This window comes from Neomonachus schauinslandi, chromosome 5, assembly GCF_002201575.2.
Source record: "Neomonachus schauinslandi chromosome 5, ASM220157v2, whole genome shotgun sequence".
Classification (NCBI taxonomy): Eukaryota; Metazoa; Chordata; class Mammalia; order Carnivora; family Phocidae; genus Neomonachus; species Neomonachus schauinslandi.
The window spans coordinates 140,173,066-140,193,392 of record NC_058407.1 but is presented as its reverse complement, the minus strand read 5'-3'; the positions used below and the strand labels follow the sequence as shown (position 1 = coordinate 140,193,392).

Genomic DNA, 20,327 nt, shown 5'->3' with positions numbered 1-20,327 from the left:
TGACAGACCGTACAGAGCTGCAGCTGAGTCCCAGCACAGGGAATGTTTGTTTTCCCCTGGGGTTTTAAAGCTTTAGGCAGTTGTGACCTTTCCCAGGGCATCACCTGGGGGACGGAGAACAATGGTGCGGCCTGTGTGGCTTTCCCACACACCTGATTGGCTGGCGTGCACCTATCGCAACAGGCACAGGTTCTTGCTGTAAAAAGAGCACCGGATACTATGTGCGCTTGGTTTTAAAAAGTCTAATGACCGGGCCAAAGTGCCCATGTCCTTCACACATGTTGCTCTCCCAGGGAGGGGGAGGGGGAGGTAGCAGGTGTGTGCCAGGGGGCGGGCCCGGCTGTGTTCCAGTCTGGAGATGACCTTGGAGCCACAGGTCAAAGCCAGCCATCCCCCGTGAGGCCCAACCACCGCTTCCTCATGGGTCCGCAGTGTGGGCTGCAGGCCACTGGGCTGGAAGTCAGGCTCTCCCTGCGGAGCACGTGCCGTGGGCCCCAGGAAGCGGCGGGATGTGGGGCCCACCTCCATTGCCAGCAAGGCAACAGGGAACTTTAGGGTGAAGAGTGTGTGTTCCAGGCGGAGGTGACCCCAGGTGACTCAGTCAGGGACACCATCAAGCAGCTGAAGGCTCTGGACTAGGCCTCATGTCCAGTCATTTCTGTTTTGGAATCCCTGACTGTCCTGTTTGTAGTCATTTTCTGTGTCTGCAGAAACAAGTCACTAAAAAGCTGGCGGCTTAAATTGACAAAAATGTATTCTCTAACAGCCGTCAAGGCCAAAGACCAAAATCCATTACACGGCGCTGAAATCAAGGTGTCCCGGGGGCCGCACTCCCGTAGAGACATGAGGGGAAGGTTCCCTGAATCTCTAGCTCCTGGGGGCTCCAGGTCACCCCACTCCGCCCCCATCGGCACCCTGCTCTGTGTCAGTTCTCTCCGCTCCTCTTACAAGATCCATGGGATGGGATTTAGCATCCTCCCGGACCTTCAGAACCTTCTCCCCATCTCAAGAGCCTTGACTTGATCGCAGCTGCAAAATCTATCTCCTGCCACCTAAGTTAACGTTCAGAGGTTCCAGGAATTAGGCCAGGGATCTCTTCTGGGAGCCATTATGACCCCCTGGAAGGGACTCTGCCCATCAGGAGGGACTGCGGGACTGGAGGACAGGGAGCCGGGGAGGCCTCGAGGCAAGGGTCAGGGAAGTGCGGATCCAGCCAGAGCCTCACGGGGCAGGAGGTGGCAGAGGGGATGAAAACCGGTCAGAAGGTAAACCAACAAGACCCGGAGTCCAAGGTAATGAAAGCCTGCTGACAGACAGCTGTGTCTGTCACACCAGTCCGTTCACGTGTCCCTCCTGTGCAGTGCGGTGGCCTGGCCCTCAAGCTGCCAGCACGCCCATCACAGCCTGACCAAAGATTTGCTTGCTGCCTCTCCCATTCTCCATCTCTTGAGTTTTTAAGCACATCACAATCCAGATTGTGCTCAGCAAGCAAGACTGTTGGTGTGTGCAGCGCAGGTGCCTAGAGCCCGTTCTCCCGTGCACTCGTTTCTAGACACCCCCTGCCGGACCTTTCGAGGAAAACCTGGGAGCAAACGCAGAGGGAGGCCACCAGCCCCGCTTCTGACCGAACGTGGGATGCCGCCCACAGGTGGCACAAGTGTCACCCCGTGGCTACCTGGTCCTTCCAGTTCTCAGCACACCCCTCCTGGGCAAATCGCTGCCCTTGTGCCCTGCGGAGCTCCCTGGTGTGGTCTCTGCCCTCCCTCCCAGGTCCTCACTGCGGCCCCACTTGTACCAAGAGCCAGGCCCAGTGCACGGCTGCCCTGTCGGCTGCCCTCAGAGTTGGGCCTGCGGGAGAAGCAACACAGCCCGCAAAAGAGCTTCGACCAGGAGTTGGGGGTCTGGGGCCCGCACCAGACTCACCTGCTGCATCTTCACCCATTTTTTTTTTTTTTTAAAGATTTATCTATTCATTTGAGATAGCACACATGCGCAGAAGCAGGGGGGAGGGACAGAAGTAGAGGGAGCCCGATGGGGGACTTGATCCCAGGACCGAGATCATGACCTGAGCTGAAGGCAGATGCTTAACGACTGAGCCACCCAGGCGCCCCGCATCTTCACTCTCATTTTGAGCTTCATTGTCTTCATCTATAAAATGGGGATAAAACTGTCACTGCCCTCCTCTTGGGTTTAAGTATCAACAGATAACATTTCACGGAAGACACATATCACATCTCCTTAAAAATCCATCTTATCCTTAAGAATAATAACCCTCTCAAATGCTCTACTTCTGTCCCTCTCTTACCTTTTTCTCATGGACTTCTTTTCCATTTTTATCAGTCAGCTCTTGTGTAACAAGCAATCCCCAAACTCAGTGTACAACATATGAATTTTTTCCTCATGCTCACAGGCCTGCAGCTACCCAAGGCACAGTCTTGTAAACGGTGGAAGGTGAAACTTCCAGAGGAGCAAATAAACGATGCCTCCAGAGGCCCCAGTTCACAATTTGCATGTTGCCACCTCTGACCACATTCTTTTGGCCTCCACAATGGCCAGGCCCAACACCAACAGTGGGGAGTCCGGGTACACTCCTCCCATGCCCAGCCCCACAACGGAGACACAGAATAGGTGCCAGGGAAAGGCAGGAAGCCCCATGCTTCTAGCATTTTTCAGTTCTGACAGCAGAGAAATGAGCGCTGACAGAAGACCACCTTCTCTGATCAGGCTGAACTATTTTTACATCAATCCTGAAAGACCGACACCCTCTTTGGTTAAACCCTGCACCAGAGACGGGAAGGGGAAACTGCACGTCACAATGGTTTCCTGAAGTCAAAGCCAGGTCTTCAGCTCTGGTGTGGCTGAAATCAAAGGATAAGGAAAACATCCTCTAAGCACTAAGGCCGGCAACAATGGCGGCAAAGGAACACCTCTGTGCAGGTTGGTGGCCTGCATGTCACGTAACTGCCACAAGACCCTGGGACCTGCTCCTGAACGCTCTGGGGGTAGGGGTGGCCTCACACCAACATGTAGCCCTGGGGCGAGGATGACCACGGAAATGGGAAGGACACACAGCTGTGGTTCCCACACAGTGCGCTAAGACACATCTGGCCACACTATGACCCTGCTGGGCACCACAGGACACGCAGCTTCTGAGGGGGAACAGTGATACTCAACATGGCTGGACACTGTGGTTTAGGTGCTCACGGTTTCAACAGTTTCTCTTGCTACATTCCTCTCCGATGCTGCAGGTCTCTGCAAGGCTAGGTTTCTGCAGTTACTGAGAATGTTCTCACCGTGTGACAATCCGTGCGCAGCAGGCACCAGTGATGGCAGTGTCCACTCTGATTCCATGACTGTAAAAGTGCCCAACAGGCTTACGTTCCATTCCTAAGTAATTCTGGTGACTTATTGAAAATATTTCTTCTTCAAATTCATATGTACAGATCTTCCTCAATTTATAACAAGGGTTATGTCCTGGTAACCGCTGTAACCACACTGAGAACCCTAACTTTCCACTGCAAGTTGAAAATACTGTTGAAATGCACTTGATACACCTAACCTACCTAACACCATAGCTTAGGCTCGCCTACCTTAAACGTGCTCGGAACACTGACATTAGCCTACAGTTGGGCCAAATCCTCCCACAAAAAGCCTATTTTATAATAAAGCATTCAATATCTCATGTAATTTGCTGAATACTGTACTGACAGTGAAAAACAGAACGTCTGCCAAGGGTATCGACTGCTACCCTCATGACCGCGTGGCCGACTGGGCACTGGGGTTCCTGCCACTGCCCAGCATCCCGAGAGGTTCCTACCGCACATCATCGGCCCAGGAAAAGACCGACATTCAAAATTTAAAGTATGGGTTCTAATGAATGCATATCGTTTTTGCACATTATAAAGTCAAAACTCTTAAGACGAACCATTGTGAGTTAGGGACTGTATATTACTTTTCCAAATGTCTCTAAGTTGTTAGGACATAAATACTTAAGTTGTTTAGACTTATTTAATTAATGGAACTGTTAGGTATTTCTGGCCTAGGCAGTCCCTCAGAATAATTATGGAACCTTACATAGGGGTGTTCTGAACTGAGAATGTCTGAGAACCTTTGGGTCTAACACATACATAATGAATATGCCTGAGTTACTGTATCTATAGTTTCCTATACTGAATATACCTTCTCTTCCAGCCTTCATCATTTCTAACAGACTGAATACCTATCTTCTCACAAATTCTCAAATCTACAAACTGCTAATGAGAATAATTGTGATCTCAGCTGTTTTTATTTTTTATTTTTTAAAGATTTTATTTGAGAGAGAGAGAATGAGAGAGAAAGCACATGAGATGGGGGAGGGTCAGAGGGAGAAGCAGACTCCCTGCCGAGCAGGGAGCCCGATGCAGGACTCGATCCAGGGACTTCAGGATCATGACCTGAGCCGAAGGCAGTCGCTTAACCAACTGAGCCACCCAGGCGCCCCTCAACTGTTTTTAAATGCATGAGTGCATACTGATGTAAAAAATTCATCAGTCACCTTTGGGAGATGCTGGGGAATCCGCTTGTTATTCTGCAAAGTGGCCAACAGTCAAAAATCAAGAAATCTCCCTGCCTTTCCTATGTAAATGGTACCACCGAGTTGCTCAATGGTTACTGAGGAGCAATTTGTTTATATAGGCATATTCCAGCTAAGCAATGAATTCCAGCTAATCAATGAATGACTGCCAGAATTTGAGACTCAGCAATTTGCAACCCCTAACGTAGGCACTGATCATCAGTGGTTACTAACTCAACAGAAGACAAGAGCTGTCCACACCTGAACAGAGGACACAACAGCACTTAGAAAGTAGCTTGCCAAAACCAATGCAAATATACGCAACCTCTAGATCTCAGTACCAACTTACAAGGGACAGAAGCACATCAGTCATCACCACCATGGGGATGCAGCATAATCCAGACTGTGGGAAACTACAGGACAAAGGATGGTTTCATCAATAAATTTTAAGAAAAAGAGGAGAGAGGGGCGCCTGAGTGGCTCAGTCGTTAGGCGTCTGCCTTCGGCTCGGGTCATGATCCCAGGGTCCTGGGATCAAGCCCCGCATCGGGCTCCCTGCTTGGCAGGAGGCCTGCTTCTCCCTCTCCCACTACCCCTGCCTGTGTTCCCTCTCGCACTGTGCCTCTCTCTGTCAAATAAATAAAATCTTAAAAAAAAAAAAGAGAGGAGGAACTCAGAATAAAATGAAATATGAGTTCTATTACTAATGCAATATGGATTCTGTAAAACAGTGGATCTCAATCGTTTAAACAAACATTTCCTTGGGGCGCCTGGGTGGCTCAGCTGGTTAAGTGTCCGACTCAGTATCAGTTCAGGTCTTGATCTGAGGGTTCTGAGATCGAGCCCCCACACTGGACGCCATGCTGGGTGTGGAGCCTACTTAAAAAATAACTAACTAAATGGGGCGCCTGGGTGGCTCAGTCATTAAGTGTCTGCCTTCGGTTCAGGTCATGATCCCGGGGTCCCGGGATTGAGCCCCATGTTAGGCTCCCTGCTTGGCGGGAAGTCTGCTCCTCCCATTGCCCCTCTACCGCTGCTTGTGCTCTCACTCTGCTCTCTAATAAATCAAATCTTAAAAAAAAAAAACAACCCTAACTAAATAAATGAACATTTGCTTAAAATCACTTAAGAGGCAATCGGGAACATGAGAACACTGGTGTGGTAAGTGAGGAAATTTCAAGCACACCTGGGCTCACTGCTCTTTGCTTTAGTGTGCTTCACACAAACTGAAGTTCTGTGATGACCCTGCCTCAGGCACGTCTGTCAGCACCGCGGTGCCCACAGCACCACTTGCTCACTCCCTGTCTGTGTCACATTCGCGTACTTCTCGCCGGAGTTCAAACGTTTTCATTCTTCCCGCACTTACTACGGGGATCTGGGATGTTACTAGTGTAGCTGTTCTGGGGCGCCACAAACTGCGCCAACGTTGAGACAGCACATTCCAAAGTGTTGTGCATGTTCCGTCCGCTCCTGCAACTGGCTGTTGCCCCATCTCTTGCCCTCTCCTCGGGCTTCCCTATTCCTGGAGACACAACAGTACTGAAATCAAGCCAATTACTAACTGGCCAGTGGCCTTTAGAAACTGAAAGCAGGAGTGAGTCACTCATCTCTCACTTTAAATCCAAAGCTAGAAATGACTGAGCTTACTGAGGAAGGCACATCGAAAGTCAAGACAGACGAAAAGCTAGGCCTCTTATACCAGTTAGCCAAGTTGTAAATGCAAAGGAAAAGTTCTTGAAGGAAATTAAAGATGCTACTCCAAGTGAACACACAAAAATAAGAGAGCGCAACAGCCTTATTGCTGATGCAGAGAAAGCTTTAATGGGCTGGATAGAAGATCAAACCAGACACAACACTGCCTTAAATGAAAGCATGATCCAGAGCCAGGTCATCTCTTCAAACCTATGAAGGCCGAGGGAGGTAAGAAAGCTGAAGAAGGAAAGCACAAAGCGAGCAGAGGTGGTTCATGAGGTTTAAGGAAAGAAGCCACAACATAAAAGTGCAAGATGAATCTGTGAGTACTGATACAAGGCTGCAGAAAGGGATCTAGAAGATCGATGAGATCATTAATGAAGGTGGCTACAATGACTAACAGATTTTCAACCTAGACAAAACAGCCTTATAAACAGAAGAAGATGCCATCTAGCACGGTCATAGCTAGAATAGAGATGTCAGTGCCCGGCTTCAGAGGGCAGACTGACTCTCTCGTTAGGAGCTAATTTAAGAGCTGGTGACTTTAAGTTGAAGCCAATGTTTATTTACCACTCTGAAAATCCTAGGGTCCTTAAGATTATACAAAATCTACTCTGCCCGTGCTCTCTGAATGGAACAACAAAGCCTGGATGACAGCACATCTGTTTACAACATGATCTACTGAATAGTAAGCCCACATGTTGAGACCTACTGCTCAGAAAAAGACTCCTTTCAAAATGCTCATGACAATGCACCTGGTCACCCAAGAGTTCTGATGGAGATGGACAATGAGATTCATGTTGTTTTCACACCCAGTGACAGAACAATCCATTCTGCAGCCCAAAGAGCAAGGAGTAATTTTGACTTTCAAAGCTTATTATTGAGAAATACATTCTGTAAGGCTGTAACTGCCTTAGACAGTGATTCCTCTGATGGATCTGGGCAAAGTCCATTGAAATCCTTCTGGAAAGAATTCACCGTTAACCTTTGTGATTCATGGAAAGAGATCAAACATCAACCTTACCAGGAGTTTGGAAGAAGTTGATTCCAACCCTCATGGATGACTTCGAGGGGTTCAAGACTTCAGTGGAGGAAGTCACTGAGATGTGGTGGAAATGGCAAGAGAACTAGAATCAGAAGTGGAGCCTCGGGTGCCTGGCTGGCTCAGGCAGAGAAGTTAGCGACTCTTGATCTCGGGGTCATGAGTTTGAGCCCTATGTTAGGTGGAGAGATTACTTAAATAAGTAAATACTAAAAAAAGAAGTGGAGCGTGAAGATAGGGCTGAATCACTGCGATCTCAGAATAAAACTTAAACAGATGAGGAGTTGCTTCATATGGATGAGCAAAGAAAGTGCTTTATTGAGACAATCTTTCCTGGGGAAGATGCTCTGAAGACTGTTGAAATGACAACAAAATATTTATTGTAAACTTAGCGGATAAAGCAGCCGTAGGGTTTCAGAGGATTGACTCCAATCTTGAAAGAATTTCTGCCATGGGTGAAATGCTATCAAACAGTATCACACGCTACAAAGAAATCGTTCATGAAAGGAAGAGTCGATCAAGGCAGCAAACTCCACTGTTGTCTTATTTTAAGAAACTGCCACAGTTATCCCCACCTTTAGCAGCCACTACCCTGATCAGTCAGCAGCCACCAACATCGAGGCAAGACCCTCCTCCCCCAAAGAGATTATGACTTCCGGAAAGCTCAGACGATGGGTAGCATTTTTTAGCAATAAAGTAATTTTTAATTAAAGTTTGTACATTGTTTTTTAGACATAATGGCATTGCATATTTTAACAGACTACACGATACTGTAAACATAACTTTTATATTCACTAGGAAACCAAAAAATTCATCTGGCTCACTTTATTGTGACAGTCACATTATGATGGTGGTCTGCAACTGAACCAAACACCAAGGTGGGCCGGTATTAAATGTTTAGGTGTGGTCATGCCATTGTGGATATGCTTTCAATGATCCTTGGATTTTTTTTTTTTTTTTTTGGGTGCAAAAACCTGTTTTTATTAAAGCAAAGGGACAGGACTCATGGGCAGAAAGAGCTGCCAATCCTTGAATTTTAGAGTCACACTGAAATATTAAAGATGAAATTATATGCTATCTGGGATTTGCTTCAAAATGTGGCCCTGAAGCTAGGTGGTGGGCACATGGAGGTTCAGCATACTAATTTCTACTTTTGAATATGTTGAAATTTTCCATAATTTAAAAAAATTCTATAAATCAAAACATTTGTAATCCATAACTAAATACAAGGCATCATCCAAAAATGAGGTAGTAAGAATTTGGGGGCACCTGGCTGGCTCAGTCAGAATAACATGTGACTCTTGATCTTAGGGTCATGAGTTTGAGCCCGACGCTGGGTGGAGAGAGTACTTAAAAAAAAAAACACCTAAATTTTAAAAATGAAGTAGTAAGTTAATATTAAAAAAGAAATCACTCAAAATACTTTAAATGCCCAGGTCTGCATGTTAGGAAGTGCCTCTGGTAACCATGAGGAGCAGGGCTGGGCTCAGGCGGAGGGAAGGCAAGCAGGCTGCCTCCAGGTGAAGGGACAAGGGTGGCTGACATGGAAGGTATGGTGAGGCGGGGAGAGCGCTGTGGCCTTAGGACAGGACTTGGTGGTATACTGGATGTGGCACGTGAGGAAGAAGGATTTCACGCTGTCAGAAACTCTGGGTTGGGAGACGGTGACCAGCTGTCAGGTCCTGCAGTCCAGCAGCCTTAAGAGTGACGGTGGTTTTCCACCTGTGCAGGAAACACTCCTGACTCTCCTGGGAGATGGGGCTCTGTCCCCCATCCTGGCTGCGGCCAGGACACCTCCACTGACATCCAGTGGGCTTTGCAAACTTGCTACGGAGGAACCAGACTGCAGACTATATCCCTGGATGCCCTTGCCCCGCCTCCACTGAGATGCTCAGATACTTCAGACTCACCTGGCTCCCTGCCTTCCCTCAGCACGACCCCAAATGCAGTCCCCGTCTGCACTCACTCCACCTCTGCAGCCACCATGCCAGTCCTCCCTGGACACATGCAATGCCTACCCGTGGTCTCCCTGCTTCCGGAAATCCACCCCATGATCTGAGTCTCTACACAGGACCCGCCACGTCTCGTGAATGTGCCATCAGATCATGTTATTCCTCTGCTTACAATCTGTCATCAGTTTCTCCTAGTCCTTGAGACGAAAGCTGAAGCGATTCTAGTTCTGGGCCTCTGCTCCGCCTGCAGAGCTGGGCTGCCCTGTCATTCTGGTTTCAGCTAAAACGTCACCTCTTAAGGGAGGTCATCCTCTCCCCAACAATCCTTACCACCAACATGGTCCCAGTATCATCTCTTTCATTACTTTTAGCACTTGTTTTCTTTGTTCTTTAATGTGTTTGCTCTTACTTATTTACACTCATTTAAGGCCCACCTCTGGACTGGAACACAAACCCCACGAGAGCAGAGACCTCGTCCAGCCTGTCCATCAACTTTCTTGTGCCTAAACCAGTACCTGGAACACAGAAGGTGCGCCATGACAAATGATAACACAGTGGGGCTACGTGCTCACCTGCTCCACACCTCCCTCAGCACCCTCCTGGCTAAGAGGACGTCCGTTCCTCAGGGACCCTCCAAAGACCCTGGCAAGGCCTCCTGTCTTGAAGCACAGGGTACACTGTGGGGCATCCAAGTGGCCTCCCAGGAACGAGAACCTCCCAGGAACCACGGCTGTCACGGCCCCGCAGGCCTGCCTCCCCTCAGCCAGACTCAACCTGTGTTCCTTCTCTCCCTGTGGGAAGGGTGTTCACTGCCCCACAGAGCAGTTTAGAAGACAAGGGGCTTCCATCCTTTCCTTCAGATAAAAGGCTGATGTCTTTGCCATGACATTGCTTTAATCCATGTCAAACAACCTGTGTGGGTCAGCACGCTGGCCTTGGCCCATGACCTTGCCTTACCTCACCATCCCTCATTAATTTATTTCTGTTCATTATAAAGAAACCATTAACCCAGGGTGGAAAACTCCTCAGAACAACATGCACCTAAATTGCGATGATCCAAAACATCGTCAGTCATGCTCTGCAGCAGCCCTGGCCCCCACGTCCTCACCCCTGCCTGTGCCCATGCCCATCACATCAGTGCAACAGGTGGCACTCAGGACCCGCGATGTGACGCCTGAAAAGCGTGTGTGTGCCCCTTGCAAACCAGACGGGCCTCCATTTCCCCAATCCCACCAGTCCTCAATGCTACCTTTCTGCACTCTGCATTCAGGGGAGAAGCAAACAAAAAGACAACTGTGTAAAAAGGCAGTTTCTAAGGCGTATGTTGAGAGGTTAGCATACATTTAGCCCAAGACCATAAATAAAAACACACTTGTGTTCCTGACAATGAATCTGAGGGCCCCAAAGATTTCATTAGCATCACAAAGCTCTTCCAACATGCCAAGAGTATTTCCAACAAAGTTGCACTGAAACATGTTCTCCAAGTTCCAAAGACCCGCCAGTCTCTCCAAGCACAAAGAACCTTCCTTGGCAGGAACCCCCCCCCGCCGCTCAAGGTTGGGGGTCTACAGAAGAGACAAGCAGGGCCCTGGGGGCCCAGGACAAGGACGCTCACAGGGTAGTGTGGGCTAGTTGCGGTGGTGTTTGCCGGGGTATTTTCTACCCTAACCCTAGGGTAGAAGGGTCCACTTACTGAACTTTAAATTTTAGCCATGCTCTCCTGTTTCAGATTTTTCATTTAATTTTTTATGAATTCTATGTGGAATTCTGCATCTTCTCTCTTTGCTTTAATATGTGAATCAGCTAAAGTCCGTGTCTGACAACTCCAATACCATAGTCTCTGGGTGGGTCTGTCACCCTGCCCAGTCCTGTTTGTCAGGGTACCTGGTAAACTGACTCAACATCAGGCACGGTGGGTGAAAGGATGTGGGCTGATAACTCCGCAAGCCGGTCTGGCTAGCATAGGCTACACGGACATCTCTGAGCTATACGTGGCCTGTGCAGAGGTATGCCAGCCAATGAGCGACAGCCAGAAGGAACACAAGCCATGTCCCTCTGCCTGACCAAGAGTCTCTGGGGCTGAAGACCTCTGTGTCCTTGTCTGAACCCTCTGGTTACCAGCCCAGTCCTACAATGAAGACGGCAGCAGGACACAGCAATTCTACATTCTAGAAGCTCATTCTGTAACTTCTCAGAGAACAGGAGCGTGTGTCCTCAGCTGAGGTCTACCATCTCGCTCTTAGAGAAGGAGCCTTGGGGCTTGCAGACTGCCAGCTCCAGGCCTGCTTCCTCTCTGGGGACCCTTCCCTCCTGGCCAGATGGGCAGTGCTGGTTTTTTATAATTAGTGCAAGTAACTGCTGTGCTTCCTGCCTAGGACTGGCCATGGGGCTTATCTATAAACACTATAGTTTGTTACACATTGACAGTTTCAAACATGTTTCCCAAACGGGCTCCTGCCTCAGGGCCTTAGCACTGTCCCTCTACCTGGCATTCTGCCTCCAGATGGGCATACTGCTTGCCCCTCCTTCACTCAAGCCTCTTCCCAGATGTCACCTCACCATAGCATCCTACTTAACACGTTTTGTCCCTCTATCCTTATTTTTGTCTTACCACCAATCACATCTAATAATGTACATTCTGTCATATTGGATGCAGTCCAGTGACAGCTGGGGCTTATATATCAGCACCTAAACAAGCCATGACCCATAGTGGGTGCTCACCAAGTGGCTGCTGAATGAAAGGATGAACATCAGAGAGGGGCCTTTTTGACAGAACAATGGCTTTAGATGCTCTCCACTCTCTCAGGCTGCTCTGGCTGTCCCCATCTAAGTGTGAGCATCTCACACAAAGGGGGCCTGACCCAGTCTTCACTGATGAATGAGTGAAGGGATAGGCTTCTGCCACCAGGCCAGGCTCCTCAGCCTCCACATCCCAAATCCTTGTGGGATGGAGACATCGAACTAAGGGTGATAAGGGAGCACCAAAGTTACAGCTCTTACTGGGAGGGAAAGGCTCCTGTAGGCTAAGGAGCTATCAAGAGTAGTACTTGGGTAAAGCACAGCCAGAAAGCAGAGACAGGACCAGTTCATCCTGTCATGGAAGTCCCAGGCAGAGGCTGACTGTCAGATAGCAGACCCCAGAGAGTAGCTGGTGTGGACCTATCTCTGTGGAGAGGAGGGAGCTGCCCATGTCTGAGCCCAGAAGGACCCTCACAAGAACCAATGGTCCCAGGAACCACCACCCATTAGATGGTGCAGCCCCACAACACAGTGGCCACTGAAGCTCTCACCATTGACCCTCAGGTCTGAGTACTAAGCGACAGCATCTTTTCTAACTCTGCCCAATCCTTCCTGGATGGGCCAGCTGGGAGGGCTGATCCCATGTCTTCCCTACCTCCCCGGTTACTGTGTCCACTAGTCCCCAGCCTCTGTTCACCCATTCTCTGAGCATCGCTGGACCTTAGACTGTAGGATATTAAGGCAATGTGGCTCTGCTAGTGTGGAGGAGACCACAGTCCCCAAGCTCCCCTTGGTGTTTGCCACCCCCCAGGAAGCTTCAAGCTGAAATGTTCCCATAACTGAACTCTTCCCTGGGGGGTAGGGATGCATGCAGTGAGAGCCTATGGGGCTCAGTCACATGAAAAGGCTCCCACTAAACCATCCTACCCCAGCGCCTCAGCCTTCCCCCTTAACTGGCCTCCGGGACAGATGCCTCATCAGGTCTGCCATGAGTGAAGGATGATGCACTTGTCCTGCCCCACACCCCCACCGAGCCATGGGGCTCCCAGAGTGCCTGCCTGTCCTGGGCCCCTGAATGTGGGCAGACTCAGGGCCCTGCCACCACTCTCCTCCCAGAGGTCTGGGCACCACCCCCAGGGAAGAATGTGAGGCTGGGAGAGTCCTGGCTGTGGGGAGAGGAAGCTGTTCTGGGTGGAGAACGGGAAAGGCAGTCACAGAGACCTCTGCCTGCTCACAAATTGCAGGCTCTGGGGAGCAGCACTGGTTCTCACCTCACTTCTATATCACTTCAGAAAACACGTCCACTCACCTTGCAAGGCTGGCTTTCCAGGCTCCCCTCTTGCTGCCTGCATGACAGCTGCCAGCCAGGGATCAGTGTCCCTGCCTCAGAGTGGAAGTGTAGCAGGGCAGCACTGGCCACCAGTGGCCATCTTGACCCAGCTGTGGCCGTGGACAGGGCCTCGGGCAGCAGCAGAGGTGGCCCCAGGGGGCCAGGGAGGAGTCCAGGCCAAGGCCAGACTGCCCAGATAGGTGGCCTTGTCGGTCCAGTTTCCCGTCGTCTGAAGACTACTGGAGTCATGGTGGGCCACGGAAGCAGGCCAGGGACTCTGCCTGTGCAAGTTCATGGGTGATCAGCTCCTTTCTTCACGTGAGCTCCTGTGAGGAGGCGTCAATCCTCGCAAGCACCTCAGCCCAGCAAGGACACAGCCACACAATATGGTAACGGTGAGCCTGCTGTGGGGCGAACCCCAGGCCTCCACCATGTCACTGTCTTCCAATCTGTACCATCTTCCTGTTCCCATTCGTGTGACTGCTTAATAAAATAAAAAGAAGGAGTGTTAACAGTGTCAGTTGGCTTAGCCAGAGAGCCCCCCGCCCCAACCCAATTCTGAATTTCATTAAGCTCCTGACAGGCTGTTTCATCTGTTTGGTTATGTACTAATTCAAGACAGAGTAACAGGGCCCTGTGAACTCAGAAAACTGGGCAAGAGATGATGTGATGCGTCTCCTGTCACCAGAGGAGATTGCAGCGAGAAGGGAAACCAACAGCCGGAGCCCTGTGACTGCACCAGCCACAGCCAAGGTGGTTCCGGGCTACAGCGCTGGGAGGGGAAACTCAGACAGCCAGCCATCTCCCTCAGGGGAAGAGACAGGAGGGCAAGGAGGCAGCTAGGACGCGGGGGCAGAGTGCTAGGGAGGAGGGGCTGCAGAGCAGGCAGAGCTCCAAGATATGCAGCTGAGGAGGAACCTGTACCCGTGTGAGACAAACTATGCGAGGAGCCCAGGGCAGGAATCCCTGGAAAGGAGCAGATGGAACCAGAGCTCACACAGGGATGGCCCTATTTTATGTTCCCATAAACCACCATGGTAAAGCCTCCTAATTCACAGTGTATCAGGTAGAATCCTCAGAAGGGCATTGCCCCTCACAATGGGGCTAAATTAGCTGCAGACCAAAGGCCCACCCTAACACTGCTCAGAAGCAAGCCTCCAAAGAATCACCTGATGCCAAGGAACTTAACTGTGTGCCAGACCAAGATTTACACTATTTGAAGGAATATAACAAACCCCAGCAACCAACAACATAAATTCACAATGTCCAGTATTCAATAAGGAAACGGCCAGGTGTATCAGATGGAGTCTAGCCAGGAGACAGAAACCACATGGTATTTTAAACAAGGGAAGTTTAGTATAAACAATTATTAACTATTTATAAGGAGTTAACTGAAAAGAAACAAAAGAGAACTCTACAGAATACCCTAGGGTGAAGGGAGGTACCCAAGGAAAGGATTCACACCTGGGAGGTGGGTGGACACAGCCCACTGGATGGTGAAAAGTTCACTGGGCTGCCCCAGGCCAAAGCTGGAGGCTGACAACAACCTGTGTGGGTGCCAACAAAATGAGCTGGGAAACTGTGTGCAGAGGTGCTGATGAACTCATGGGAAAGCTGCCAGGAGGCCAGCGGGGGTCCCATGGAACTTGCCTGGCAGTGCCTACCCCTTCCAGACATACAGAGAGTATCAGGGCTGGAACCACAGGGGTGCTGCTGAATTTGCAGCCAGGAAACTGCCTGAAAAGGTGCCAGAGAAACTTAGTGGAGTGAGCTCCCATGCATCCTATGTGCCAGCCTGTGTCATAGAACAGAAAAAAGCAGAACACACAGAACCAGGAAGAGAGGCCCCTTCTCCTCCAGCACCCCCAATGGCGAGAACTGGCATCAGGCTAGCTGGCAAGGGAGAAACATTCCAGCATCACAAGCAAGCAATGAAGCGTGAAATGGTAACTGCTATACCAGGCATGTGAAAGAGAGCAAAATACGACCTACGACCTTAAGAAGACCAACCATTAGAAATTGACCTAGCAAAGGCAGAGATATAGGAACTAGCAGACAAGGATGATGAATATTATTTTATAAAAATGCTTCATATATTCAGGAAGGTAGAGGGAAACACGTGCATGATGGGGAGGAAAATGGAAGCTATAAAAAGATCTAGAGATGGTAAGAATAGTCTCTGAAATGAAAAAACATTAGTATGGGATTAACATCAGATCAACACTGTAAAAGAAAAGATCAAAGAATTTAAAGACATAGCAACTGAAACAACTCAAAATAAAGTACATACACACACAAATAAATAAAGCATACAGATAAAACAAAACAAAACAAACAAGAAACACCAGACACTACCAAGCAGGCCAATGTGCATAAACTGGAATTCCAGAAAAAAGAAGAGCAAAAAGGAGACAGAAACAGTATTTGAAGAAATAAAGTAAAATTTCCCAAATACGATCAAGACTATAAACTCGCAGATCCAAGAAGCTCAATAAAACCCAAGGAGAATAGAGCAGCACCAGATCCATGATGGCGGCCAGGAGGCTGATGAAGGAGCTTGAAGAAATCCGCAAATGTGGAATGAAAAACTTCCGTAACATCCAGGTTGATGAAGCTAATTTACTGACTTGTCAAGGGCTTATTGTTCCTGACAACCCTCCATATGATAAGGGGGCCTTCAGAATTGAAATCAACTTTCCAGCAGAATACCCATTTAAACCACCGAAGATCACATTTAAAACAAAGATCACCCGAACATTGATGAAAAGGGGCAGGTCTGTCTGCCAGTAATTAGTGCTGAAAACTGGAAGCCAGCAACCAAAACCGACCAAGTAATCCAGTCCCTCATAGCACTGGTGAACGACCCCCAGCCCGAGCACCCACTTCGGGCTGACCTAGCTGAAGAATACTCTAAGGACCGTAAAAAATTCTGTAAGAATGCTGAAGAGTTTACAAAGAAATACGGGGAGAAGCGACCTGTGGACTAAACTCTCCCGCGACCGATAGCAGCGAGTGTGAGCGGAGACCCCGCAAAGCAGGACTCTGTGGAAAATTGACACGTGCCGCCGCCTGGCATTTGCTTGTGGCAGTTACTAACTTTTTTTTTTTTTTTTAAGATTTTTATTTATTCATTTGAGACACAGGGATACAGAGAGAGAGAGAGCATGAGGAGGGAGAGAGGCAGAGGGAGAGGGAGAGGCAGGCTTCCCGCTGAGCAGGGAGCCCGATGCGGGGCTCGATCCCAGGATGCTGGGATCATGACCTGAGCCGAAGGCAGACGCTTAACCATCTGAGCCACCCAGGCGCCCCGGCAGTTACTAACTTTCTACAGTTTTCTTAATCAAAAGTGGTTTAGGTAACCTGTAAAGAAAGGATTAAAAATTTAAGATGTTCTAGTTCTGCTTTCTTTGTTTTAAAAATCACTGCTTCAATCTACTTTAAAAGAATGGTGTTTCTTTTCTTGTCCAAATTGATCCAAAACCTTCAATTTACATTTAGCCCTTAAGGTTAAGGGAAAAAAAGAAAAAGAAAAAAAAAGTTGCAGTTCCCTTTCTTCCCCTGCCCTTGCAACTCCCACTTTCTTGCATTTGGTTTATTTTTCACTCATTCACTTCCCCCAGACCCAGGGCTATCTACTCCGCAAAGGAGAAGAGACGCTCCTGGCAATTCTGGTGGCTTCTCTACTCCCATGTTGCACTGCCCTGTGTGGGAGTTGGTTCAAATTCTCCTGGCTCCAATTTATAACAGCCTTTAAAAAGAATTTAAAAACAAGCAAACTACCACTCACCACCCCACCACCTCACCCTCACCACGAAACAAAACAAAACAAAACAAAAACTAGCCATGAAAAGGGAGGCCCAGTTCTTCTGTAAAAATCTGGCTGGTGTTACCACAATCATATTGGTTAAATGGGCAAACCCTGATGTCTGTGTGCGTGACTAAACTTCAGCCTGGCCTGCCCTGCTTGGGGAAACCCAGGTCTGTGGCAACCCCAGGGGAGGGCCTGCCGACCAGAGGATGCTGTGCACTTGTGTGAGGAATTTCTCGCCAGAAAGGCTCCTGCGGCCAAAGGTTGACGCTCCTCCCTGCAGCCACTGTAGAAGACGTGCTGGTCATTGCCGACAACGCCGAAGCCAGATGTCCATGTGAAATTCCACGCTCACCTGTCTCTAAGCTCCATCTGAATGTGCCCCGGAGCTCGCTCTCCCAGCTCCTCAGTGCAGCGCAGCCCCACTGCGACCCTCCCTCGGCACAGTGTGACCCTTTGCGGGGCTGGAATTGGCGGGATTTGGCTGTAGCCAGCAACAGTCTGGGGTTGCCGGTGCCCTGCTGGCCCCTTCCTTTGGAGCAGCCGGCCAGCCCCGGAATAAGACGGCCTTCCCTCTTCCTCTGGACTCACAGCCTTTGCAGAGTCAAGCTCCACTTGAAGCTCACTCAGTAATATCCTTTACATGTGTTTTATATTGTTTTGACTGCCTTTTTTTGTAGAAATAAAACTGACCTTAGAATTTATCATCAAAAAAAAAAAAAAAAAAAAAAACCCCAAGGAGAAAAAACCTCAAAAGACCACCACCAAGGTACATCATAATCAAGTTGTTGAAAACCAGTGTCAAAGAAAAAAGTCTTTAAAGAAGCCAGGCTTTTAAAGAGCACATTATGTATGGTCCCAGCCTTGGGTCCCACTGCGCAGCTCTGAGGACTGCCACCGGCTGCTGCCAAAATGTCACCGGAGACTTCAGCAGACACAGAATCTAGTAGATAAGGTCTTTCTTGCCTTTCCCCTCTTGATTCAGGGGTTAGAGGTTTAAACTAGACTCTAACCATCTCATACCTAGAGACTGAGTTCTATCCAGCAGTTTGCAGATTGTCAGCTGTGGACTCCAGTAGGTTTCTAATAATTATGTGAACAATTTTGTAGCCCTCAAGTGAGACCATCTGTGAACTGGTCATTAATTGGCCCAGTCCCCATAGACGATAGCTTTTTAGAGTTAGTTTCCTATTTTTTTTTCATGCCATAGGTTTATTTACAAATATACTATGTTGAATTCAAGAGACTGATCAATTTTTCAAAGAGACTGCACCTCTTCAAATGCTCCTTTTCACATGTTTAATGGATTAATTAAAACACCCTTATTTCTTAACCAGTTGGTATCTTACTATAAAAAAAGGGTGCAGCAAATCCAGATCCAAAGTACAAAGTCATTATAATTAGTAACCACCATTCAGTTTTCCACTGAAAATGGCAAATTCTTCCCCGGGCCCTCCTTATATTGTCTCCTATGGACCACAGAGGTTGTGAACCTCCAGATGCTCTATCCCAACACAGAACTGTTGGAAGTTCTGTGAAAGGCACAGAGACCTAAGACAGTAGAAATGTTTGTTTCCTATTTTTATCCATATTCTACTTCCTAAATCTATCTTCTAAGTTATGCTTTCAATTAGGCATCGGTCAGGGGTGGATGACTCTTTTCACAGAAGACAGCTAACCAGAGACACTTTCTTCAATGTCACAGACTGTCTGCACAAGATGCTGCTTTGGAAATAGCTTTGTCATCTGAGAGACTTGCTGTGTGTGTGAGACTTTCATCAACACGCTATGTGGCTTACAAATGGGAATTCAAGTAGGAATGAAAACAGGCAAGGGGGCGCTAAGAGAGAAATAGAGTTATCACCACCCTGGCGCACCGTTACCGGAGGATTCTAAAATTCTGGTTTGCATGCTAGCATGTGACTTACATAGCAACAACAGTTCAGGTGCACCAGGACATGGGTTCAGTTTAATAACTGTTCCCTTGACATCACTGAAATGACGTAATGTTGAAGACAAACCCTGCAGGGTGCCCAGCTGTGAGAAGGAAGCAGCGGTCAGTGTCGGGCCATTAGCCCACCCTCGGCTCAGGGACTCTGAGCCTGGTCTGACTCTGAAACCTTGGTGCTCCCTCCTTGCCTGATGCCCAGTCAGTCCCATGCAAGCCGCTGGCTCCTGCATTAACCCGGGGGTACCTCGCTTCTACCTGTCCATTCAGCGGGGATCTTGCCCACTGTAACGAACTGAATAAACTGTTTATAAACATGAAAAAAAAAAAGCACATTATGTATAGATAAATAAAGGTAAGAATCCTAAGTGACTTCTTTTTTTTTTTTTAAAGATTTATTTATTTATTTATTTATTTGAGAGAGAATGAGAGAGAGCACATGAGAAGGGGGAGGGTCAGAGAGAGAAGCAGACTCCCTGCCGAGCAGGGAGCCCGATGCGGGACTCGATCCAGGGACTCCAGGATCATGACCTGAGCCGAAGGCAGTCGCTTAACCAACTGAGCCACCCAGGCGCCCCCTAAGTGACTTCTATAAGCTGGAGGACAATGGAATGACATCTTTAAAACATAGAAAGAAAGGGAACAAAGGTATCACCAGGAATTCTTTTACTCTACCAAAAATATCTTTCAAAAATGAAAGCAACAAACTTTCATTTTCCAGTCTGGCATGTAAGGAGTTTGGAAGCGGTCACTACTGTCCTTACAATAAAAAAGCTAAACAAATTGAAAAACAGTTCTTTTTAGATCCATCAGAGAACTGAAGTCAAAGGATAAAACACTGCCCAAACAATCAGAGGAACAGGCAAATACAGAAAATCACAGCTTACTGGAGCAGATGCATGGGGCAGGAAAAAGCAAAGTATAACTGATGAATCTCTAGAGGTTAAAAGTGGACAAGTTCAAATTAATAAAACTTAGGGAGGGCCCATTCTTAGGGGGACCCACGTACTCCTGTGAGTTTTACCTGCCAGGTTCTCACAGTGAAGGTCAGAGAACAAAACCTCTCAGGCTTCAGGCAGGGGAAGGGGAAAACGAGCCACTCTGACATAGGCCCGGAGCATTCTGTTCTTAACAAGGCCTGTCCTCAAGGGAAATTGTTCCAGCAGAGCCTAGCTTACTGAGATTTGCCAGAACCTACCTGACCTAGGGGAAGGAAAATGTCCAACTCCAGTCCCCTCTGCCTTCCTGTTTCACCTACGAGAGG

General features: G+C 48.4%; 2 pseudogenes; one reads left to right on the top strand and one right to left on the bottom strand.

Moving 5' to 3' along the window:
• The first annotated feature begins 15,833 nt into the window (after positions 1 to 15,833).
• LOC110587995 lies at positions 15,834 to 16,294 on the top strand (annotated as a pseudogene).
• Positions 16,295 to 18,437: 2,143 nt separating this feature from the next.
• LOC110587817 lies at positions 18,438 to 19,964 on the bottom strand (annotated as a pseudogene).
• Between the last annotated feature and the right edge of the window lie 363 nt (positions 19,965 to 20,327).